Below are 10696 nucleotides of genomic sequence, written 5' to 3' on the forward strand. Positions count from 1 at the left end.
AAAAAAAGAAAAAGAGATATCAGTCACATCCTGTCGGTTCCATCTACTTACCACGAGGGAAAAAAAGGGCAGCATTTCATAGGCGTTTCAAATACCTTTTCAAAATTTCATTTTCCTGAGTGTCTCCATAACCCATACTCTCAAAGGTCTTCTGTTTTCTAACTCTGGCTGATCCTGTTAGCAGACCACCGTCAAAGGATTCCAAATGACAGTCGCACCATAATCTGTATGAATGGTGCTCTCCTCCCCTCCCCCCGGAGTTCTATAGAGGAGAAAATAGAAAATAGTAGTGGAAAGATTTTTGGGGAACGTCTCTTTGGACTACATGTTTGACAAAGACTGTGAACACCTGAAGCTAACCTAACACTGTGTGGTTAACTGTACTGGCATCTTAAATAAAATTACATTAAATTAAAAAAAAAAGAAAAAGACTGTGAAGATAATAAGAACTGGTTACAAATGCGTACGAACACGTTAGGAAAGATGCAGAGAAGTCTTTTCAAGAGAGGTTTCAGGCCATTGACAGCTATCCTCATGAAAACCCCAAATTGGATGAATGCTAGGAATGTAATGTTTTTTTTAGCAATGTAATTTTAACGTTAAGTTTAAAACCCAATACTGTCGCTTAGCTCCCAAATATAAGGTAATGCTCAGTCATTGTATATTCTTTATATAATGCATAATGTATTGGCCATTATATATATGGGTGCATAGCTCCCAGCCATTTTATATTTGTAGGTCTAGATATAGGTATAGACAGATACCTTACTCTACACCAAAACTCATGCTAAGGGCACCTGGGTGGCTCAGCAGGTTGATCTCTTGATCAGACTCTTGATCAGGCTCTTGATCTCGGCTCAGGTCATGATCTCACAGAGCTGAATTTCTACAGACTTAAAAAAACTTTTTTTTTTTTAAATGTTTATTCATTTTTGAGAGGGGGGAGGGACAGAGAGAGAGAGAGGGAGACATGGAATCTGAAGCAGGCTCCAGGTTCTGAGCTGTCAGCACAGAGCCCAATGTGGGGCTCCAACTCACGGACTGTGAGATCATGACCTGAGCTGAAGTCTGATGCTCAACCGCCGGAGCCACCCACGTGCCCCATCTATAGACTTTTCCCCCTCAAATACTTATTAGTGACGTACAGACTTAGTGACCTATAGTAATACTGTAGGTGCAGTGGACAGAGGGGTGATTCCACAGGGGGGAAATCAGTGGGCTGAGTACGGGACAGGAGGGGACTGACTTACTGTTCAGTGGCACTTACTGCCTGGAGCACTGTGCTGAGGGTGCTGTGAATTCCTGCCATAGGTTGATGAGTGGAGTGTGGGACGTGGGTGCCAGGCTTTGCCTGAGGCACTTGGGGGTTCACTGGATAAGAATGGCTTTTCCTGCTACTGAATTTAAACCTCAGAATATCGCAAAGCTGTGAGAAGAATTCGGTGTGAGAGCAGCCATGGGTAAGAAGAGATCACTAATTCCAACAGACATTAGAAAGTATCCCAGAGGGACTCCTGGATAGCTCAGGTGATTGAGCGTCCGACTCATGGTTTTGGCTCAGGTCATGATCTCACGGTTTGTGAGCTCAAAGTCCCTCTGCACCGACAGCTCAGAGCCTACTTGGGGTTCTGTCTCCCCCCTCTCTCGGCACCTACCTTGCTCTCTCACTCTCTCTCTCAAAAATGAACAAATAAACTTAAAAAAAAAGAAAGTATCTCAGAAAGATAGTTTGTCTACTGTGATTTAGTGGGTGAATGAATGAGGGCATCTTGTATATTCACTGTGAGTTCACAAGTCTTCCATTCTCAGATCAGGGGTTTGCAGTCAGGGTCGTTTTTCTTGCCCTGCCTCCTGGGGACACAGTTGTCAGTCTGGAGACCTTTTCAGTTGTCACAACTTGGAGACAGGGTGTCACTGGCACCCAGAAGACAGAGGCAAGGGATGCTACTGCACATCCTACAATGCACAGGACAGCCCTCCAATCTCCCCCCGCCCCCCCTGGTTCCAAATTGCAATCTTGCTGAGGTTGAGAAACCCTGATAGGCAATTTACCATGGCTGTGGGTGACCACCAGGTGGCAGTCATGGTACTGCTGAATTGTTAAAGGAGTTCACCAGGAGCCTGATTGATTGGACTAGTCTATCTAATCTCAACACACACACAAATTGTTATTTATTTATTTATTATGTATTTATATTTACTTCTTTTTAAGTGTATTTATTTATTTTGAGAGAGTGAGAGAGAAAATGCACGTGCGAGCGTGAGCTGGGGGAGGGGCAGAGAGAGAGAGAGAGAGAATCCTAAGCAAGCTCCATGCTGTCAGTGCAGAGCTCCATGCAGGGCTCGAGCCCATGAACCGTGAGATCATGACCTGAGCTGAAACCAAGAGCCAGACACTTAACTGACTGGGCCACCCAGGTGCCCCCACATAAATTGTTTTTAAATTACAAAAGTGAAATGTTTTTTGGGGCGATTGGGTGGCTCAGTCAGTTAAGCATCTGACTTTGGCTCAGGTCACATGATCTCTTGGTTTGTGGGGTTGAGTCCCGCGTCGGGCTCTGTGCTGACAGCTCAGAACCTGGAGCCTGTTTCAGATTCTGTATCTCCCTCTGTCTCTGACCCTCCTCTGCTCACTCTGTCTCTGTCTCTCTCAAAAATAAATAAAACATTTAAAAAAATTAAAACGCGCATGCACACACACACACACACACACACCCAAAAGTGAAATGTTTTTTGCAATATATTCAAATAACATCGAAGTATATAAAATAAAAAATAAGCGTTCTTCTGTTTCTCCTACAATTCTCATCTTTTATTTATTTATTTTTAAATGTTTGTTTATTTGAGAGAGAGAGAAAGAGTAAAAGCAGGCAAGAGGGAGAAAGAGAATCCCAAGCAGGCTCCACACTGTCAGCATAGAGCCTGATGCAGGGCTTGAACTCATGACCCATGAGCCAAAATTGAGTCAGATGCTTAGCCACCTGAGCCACCCAAGGGCCCAATTCCTATCCTTTAGAATTAAGTTTGAATGTGTATTTGACTGACCAGATTCTTATATATATGCATATGCACACAAACATATACCTAGTATTGGACTGGTATATTCTTTTGTTTTGCAACTCACTTTTAATTCTCAACGGTATCCTGTGGATGTAAGCAATTTAGTTCTACCTCATTTTTTAAATGGATGCTTCGTGTTCCGATGTATGCATGCGCTATACTCTATTTATATATATTCTTACTGATAAGCATTTGGGTTCTATCCAGTTTTTTGCTGATACAAGCAATTTTGTGGTTCTGCTGTTATTTCTGTAGAATAGATTCCTGGAAAGGTGAGAGATGGGTCAGGGTGTTATGTACATTTAGAATCTTACTGAGTTGGCAGTACTAAATCTGTATTCTCACAGTGTACTTATTTCCCCATACTCTCTCCTCCATTGGATACTATCAACATTTTATTATTTTAATTTATATATTATTGGGGCACCTGGGTGGCTTAGTCGGTTAAGCGTCCGACTTTCGCTTGGATCATGATCTCGTGGTTCGTGGGTTTGAGCCCCGCATCCGGCTCTGTGCTGACTGCCAGCTCAGAGCCTGGAGCCTGTTTCAGTCTGTGTCTCCCTCTCTCTCTGACCCTCCCCTGTTCATGCTGTCTCTCTCTCTCTCCTAGAAATAAATAAAACATTAAAAAAATTATGTATTATTATACTGAAATCTTAGGCATTCATCCTTTTATATATTTATATTTATTTTCACATTTATCAGCCCATTCATTTCCTTTTCTCATCTTTTTAAAGATACATGGTGTTTTTGTTTGTTTGTTTGTTTGTTTTTAAATGTTTATTTTTGAGAGAGAGAGAGAGAGAGTGAGTAAGCAGGGGAGGGGCAGAGATAGAGGGAGACAGAGGATCCAAACCAGGCTCTGCACCATCAGCACAGAGCCCGAAGTGGGGCTCAAACTTAAGAACTATGAGATCACAACCTGAGCCACAATGGGACGCTTTACCAACTGAGCCACCCAGGCACCCCATCCTTTTCTCGTTTTTTAAAACAGTTTATTTATTTTTGAGAGGGAGAGAGTGAGTGTGAGTGGAGGAGGGGCAGAGAGAGAAAGGGAGGGAGAAAATCCCAAGCAGGCCCTGCACTGACATCACAGAGTCTGATGTGGGGCTTGAACCCATGAACCACAAGATCGTGACCTGAACCCAAATCAAGAGTCAGATGCTTAGCCAACTGAGCCATTCAAGTGCCCCTCTTTTTCTCATTTTTATCTGTGTTTTCTTTTTATCAGTTTGACATAGTTCTTTATACATTTGGCTTATTAATGCTTTACCTGAGGTGTTTTTTGTTTTGTTTTGTTTTTAATTTTAAAAAGAGAGCATGAGCAGGAGAGGGGGACAGAGGCAGAGAGGGAGTACTTTAGAAGGCTCCATGCTCAGCGTGGAACCTGATGCGGGGCTCCCTCCCATGACCTGAGCTGAAATCAAGAGTCAGACACTCAACTGACGGCCACCCAGGTGCCCTAGATACACTAGATATTCTAGAATTGAAAAGAAAAATAATGGAAACAAAAAATGTAGTGTGTGCATTAGAGATGACAAAGAGTCAATAAACTTAAAGACAGATTAGTTTGAGAAACCATAGAAAAGGGATTAAAGAAAATTGAACAGAGCCTCAGAGACATGGGGACAATGTCAGACAATCTAATGTACATGCACTTCAAGTCCCAGGAAGAAAAGAGTGAAATTTGGGCAGAAAAAACACATTTAAAGAGATCATGACCAAAAACTCCCCAATTTGCTGAAAAACACCAACTTACAGACCTAAGAAGTTCAGTAAAGCCAATAAGACAGATCTCTCTCTCTCTCTGTGTCTATCTAACTACCCTTCAGCACATCATAAACCTCTGAAAACTAAAGATAAGAAGACCTTTGTAGTAGCCAAAGGAAAATAGATATTCAGGGACCAGGAAAAGAATGATCCACTCCCTTCTCATCACAGATTATGGAGGCCAGAAGAAAACAGTAAAATATTTTTAAAGTTCTGGAAAAGCAATGGCCACCCTAGAATTCTATATCCATCAAAAAATACTGTTTGAGGGAGGGGTGCTTGGCTGGTTCAGTCGATGGAGCATGTGACTCTTTATCTCAGGGTTGTGAGTTCGGGCCCCACATTGGGTGAAGAATCTACTTAAAAAACAAAACAAAAACTTTTGAAATGAGGATAAAATAAAGGCATTTTCAGATAAAAGCTGAGAGAATTTGTGGCCAAAGAAACTGCCCAATGAAAAATAATAAATGTCCTTCAGGTTTGAAAGAGATAATAATAAGGTGGAAACTCAGAACTATGGGAAGAATGAAGAGCACCAGAAACAATGAAAAAGTAGGTAAATACAAAACACTATGTTTTATTTATTTATTTTTTAAAAAATGTTTTATATTTATTATTGAGAGAGAGACAGACAGACAGACAGACAGACAGAACAGGGGAGTGTTAGAGAAAAAGGGAGACACAGAATCTGAAGCAGGTTCCAGGCTCTGAGCTGTCAGCACAGAGCCTGACACGGGGCTCCAACTCACAAACTGTGAGATCATGACCTGAGCCAGAGTTGGATGCTTAACCAACTGAGCCACCCAGGTGCCCCATATTTTATTTATTTATTTATTTTTATTTTTATTTTTTTCCATATTTTATTTTTTAAAATATTTTAAATGTTTATTTATTTTTTAAAATCTTTTTATTTATTTCTAGGAGAGAGAGAGAGAGAGAGAGAGACAGCGTGAGCAGGGGAGGGTCAGAGAGAGAGGGAGATACAGACTCTGAAACAGGCTCCAGGCTCTGAGCTGGCAGTCAGCACAGAGCCGGATGCGGGGCTCGAACCCACGAACCGCGAGATCATGATCCAAGCGAAAGTCGGACGCTTAACCGACTAAGCCACCCAGGCGCCCCTTTAATGTTTATTTTTGAGAGAAGGAGAGAAAGACAGAGTGCACGCATGAGCGGGGGAGGAGCAGAGAGAGAGGGAGACACAGAATCTGAAGCAGGCTCCAGGCTGAGCTGTCAGCACAGAGCCTGACGCGGGGCTCCAACTCATGAACTATGAGATCATGACCTGAGCCGAAGTTGGATGCTTAACCAACTGAACCACCCAGGCACCCCAAAAGACTATATTTCTTTAAAAAACGGTTTAAAGTATGAATGATAACACTGTGAGATGGGGTTTATAAGAAATGTAGAGGTAAAAGATATAATGACAATTGCACCAATGATAAAAGGGATACATGCAATGAAATATTTGCTGGGTTACCCATTTGTGAAATGTAAAGAGTCAGGTGTGAAGTGTGTAGAATGTGAAATGAAGTAGGAAGTGTGGAATATTTTACATGAATTGTCAAGTGTGAAGAGGAACAAGGTAGAACATTGGTTCTAGAGAGAATAAAGACACATGTTGTTAACATTAGAACGATCATTAAAAATATAATAACAAGAATAGTAACTAAGATGCCAATAGAGTATATAAGATTGAACATTGAAAATATCGAGATAACTCAAAGAAAGGCAGAAAAGTGGAAACAAAGGAAGAAAAAGTAGAAAGGACGAGGGAAAATGAATACCAAGAAGTTAAACAACATATCAATAATTACAATAAGTGTAAATGGACTAAACATTTAAAAAAATTTTTTTGTCTTTATTCTATTTTGAGAGACAGGGACAGAGAGCGAGCAGGAGAGGAGCAGAGAGACAGGGAGACAAAGAATCTGAAGCAGGCTCTGGGCTGTCAGCACAGAGCCCGACACGGGGCTTGAACCCATGGGCTGTGAGATCATGACCTGAGCCGAAGTCGGATGTTTAACCAATTGAGCTACCCAGGTGCCCCTGGACTGAACATTTCAGTTAAAGAGAAGACCATTCAATAAATGGTGTTATGGCGAAATCTGACAAACCCCATCCCAGCCAGGTAATCAAGATCCACAACAATAGCGATACGTCATGCTGATTGTATGTGCTTTTGATATGATGCTGTGAGAATGGCACTTTACCTCTAAGTCTTCCTCCAACTCCCTCCCCCTAATAACACTAATGTAATCAGGAGAAGAGCATTAGACAAATCTCAGTTAAGAGATACTATACAAGGGAGGGCCACCTGGGTGACTCAGTTGATACAGCTTCTGACTCTTGATCTCCACCCACTCAGGTCGTGATCTCACAGTTCATGGGATCAAGCCCAAAGTCGGGCTCTGCACTGACAGCATAGAGCCTGCTTGGGGTTCCCTCTCTCTCCATCACTCCCCTGTTCTTTCAGTCTCTCTTAAAATAAATAAACTTAAAAAAAATTTTTTTAATGTTTATTTTTATTAGAGAGAGACAGAGACAGAGACAGAGAGCATGAGTGGGGGAGGGGCAGAGAGAGAGGGAGAAACAGAATTGGAAGCAGGTTCAAAGCTCTGAGCTGTCATCACAGAGCCCGATGTGAGGCTCAAACTCCTGAACCATGAGATCATGACCTGGGCCGAAGTTGGATGCCTAACTGGCTGAGCCACCCAGGTACCCCTATTTATTTATTTTTACATCTCTGTGTGCGTGAGAGCCCTGTGACTGCTAGTGCCACTCGGAAATACTGCCTTGATTTGTGCTAAGCCCCCCATAGTTTCACCCACCATTGCTTCTGCATCACCAGTGCAAATGTCAACACAGTGAAAAATGTGAATAATATCCTAGTGATAACAGGAAAATAATTTTGACCTCACATGCTTCCTGAAAAGGTCTCACTGGGCATCAGGAGTCCAGATCATATTTTGGAACCGCTGGTTCCTGGCAGGCATCCAGAGCTTCTGGAAGATGAAGACAAGCCCTTACACATGCTTTATGTTGCTATATTTATCTCACTAATGAAATCCACTAGCATTCTTCCTTCGCTGCTTCCCACTCCATCCCCTTCCCCCGCATTGCCAAAGGCAGAGATCATTAAACTGGATTAAAAAATAATACCCACTTATATGATGCCTACAAGAGGCTCACTTTATATCCTTCTAAAGATTTGATTTATTTTTAAATTTTATTTTATTTTTTATTTATTTTTTTGAAAAAATTTTAAAAATATTTTTTTATTTATTTCTAGGAGAGAGAGAGAGAGAGACAGTGTGAGCAGGGGAGGGTCAGAGAGAGGGAGATATAGACTCTGAAATAAGCTCCAGGCTCTGAGCTGGCTGTCAGCACAGAGCCCGACGCGGGGCTCGAACCCACGAACTGCGAGATCATGACCTGAGCGAAAGTCGGACGCTTAACCGACTAAGTCACCCAGGTGCCCCTAAAATTTATTTTATTTTTATTTTAGAGAGTGTGTCTGTGAGCAGGGGAGAGGGACAGAGGGAGAAAGAGAGAGAATCTTCAGCTGGTCCCATGTTCAACATGGAGCCTGATGTGGGGCTTGATCCCATGACCCTGGGACCACGACCCCACAGATGAAATCAAGAGCTGGACACTCAACCAACTGAGCCACCCAGACACCCCAAAATATTTTATTTTATTTTATTTTATTTTATTTTATTTTTAATGTTTTTTATTTATTTCTAGGAGAGAGAGAGAGAGCGTGAGCAGGGGAGGGCCAGAGAGAGAGGGAGTCACAGACTGAAACAGGCTCCAGGCTCTGAGCTGGCAGTCAGCACAGAGCCCGACGCGGGGCTCGAACCCACGAACCACGAGATCATGACCCACGCAAAAGTCGGACGCTTAACCGACCAAGCCACCCAGGTGCCCCTAAAATATTTTATTTTTAAGTAAGCTCTATACCCAGCACGGGGCTCAAACTTACAACCCTGAGACCAAGAGCTGTGTGCTCCACTGACTGAGCCAGCCATGTGTCCCTTGAGGTGCATTTTCAATATTATGACCAAGGTATGTTGGTAAAAGGATAGGAAAAAGATAATAACAAAGAGCCCAAACCTGGAAACAACCTAACTGCTCATCAGCGGGTGACAGATAGACACATTGTGGTATAGTCATAGAATGACATACTACTCAGCAGTGAGAATGAATGAGCTACCGACACACCGTAACATAGATGAATCTCGTTGTTTTGCTGAAAGAATAATAAGCTAGAAACAAAGGAGTGCCTACTGTATATCTCTATTTATATGGAATCCTAGAACAAGGAAAACGGATCGATAATGATAAAACCACCAAATTAAAAAAAAAATCAGATCTGCAGTTTCCTGGGACTGGGGGTGGCAGAGAGAGTGACCATTAAAAGGACTTTCTGATGTGCTGCAAATATTCTATATCTTGACTGGATAGTTGTTATGTGAATGTATAATGTTTGTCAATACTCATTGACCTGTGCACTTAAATGTGTGAATTCTATTGCATGTATATTATACTTCAATGAAGTTGATTTTTTTAAAGTTTTTTTTTGTACTTATTTTGAGAGAGAGACAGCGTGAGTGAGGAGAAGGGCAGAGAGAGAGAGAGAGAGAGAGAATCCCAAACAGGCTCCTCATTGACAGCGTGGATCCCGATGCAGGGCTCGAACCCCCAAACTGTGAGATCATGACCTCACCTGAAATCAAGAGTCAGATGCTTCACTGACTGAGCCCACCAGGCGCCCCATCATTGGAGCTGATGTTTAAAAAAAGCTTTCCCTGGATGCAATATGGAGTGTGGACTGGAGGGAACAAGAAATAGATGCAGGAATCCTAGTCTGGAGCTATCGCCATAATGCAGGTAAGAGACAACGGTGATTTGGAGAGTCAGGGCAGGGAAAACACGAAGGGTAAAGGCTCTGGGGGATATTTGGGATGTAAAATGGTAATGGAATGGATACAGGGGATGAGGTTAAGGGAAGAGTTAGGGATGCTGCGCGCCGACGTTGCTGTTTGCACATCTGGCCTGGAGCCGGTAGCCATCTCAGAGAAAAGAACCACAAAGACGACCAGCTTTGTTGTGGTGGGATCCGCAAAGTCTGATTTTGGACCCATTAGGTTCGAGGTGCCCGTGAGAAAGTCAAGGTCTCATATTTCATACGAAATCTCCTATGTCAAGTCTGGGCTGGAGACGTCAACCTGTGAGTCATTTGTACCAGCGGAAACTGAAGTCTCAGGAAAGAGTGAATCATGCAGGGAGCGAGCAGAGGTTGGGAAGGGGAGGAGGTCTCGGGTTAAGACCTCAGAGAACTTCTCGATTTGACAGCCAGGTAACAGGAGAGGGGCAGGAAGAGCAGGCTGAAAAGTAACCCCCACAGGGGCGACCCGGAGAATGTGGTGTCCCCTGAAGGTTATCTGTTGATTCATTATCTACTTTTCTGATACATTACCTTGTTCTAAAATCTAGACTCCTACACTAGCCCCGTGAGTTATACAAAGCAACTACTACTAATTTAATAAGTAAAGAAACAAATAAACAACTTGGGGCTGATAAGGCAAACAGCATCTCTAAGTGGCTAATAAATGGGGCTGAGCTGGAATGAAAACCCAAGTCTTCTGATTCCCAAACCCCGGGCACCTCCACTTGGGAACACATCATCAATTAACTGCCACAGGAGGCGTGTCAACACACAGATTTGTTTTTTTTTTTAAAGTTTTATTTATTTCTGAGAGAGAGAGAGAGAGAGAGAGTGAGCAGGGGAGGGTCAGAGAGAGAGGGAGACACAGAATCCGAAACAGGCTCCAGGCTCTGAGCTGTCAGCACAGAGCCTGACGTA

Source organism: Hyaena hyaena, unplaced genomic scaffold (genome assembly GCF_003009895.1).
Source record: "Hyaena hyaena isolate Hyena2069 unplaced genomic scaffold, ASM300989v1 scaffold_27, whole genome shotgun sequence".
Taxonomy (NCBI): domain Eukaryota; kingdom Metazoa; phylum Chordata; class Mammalia; order Carnivora; family Hyaenidae; genus Hyaena; species Hyaena hyaena.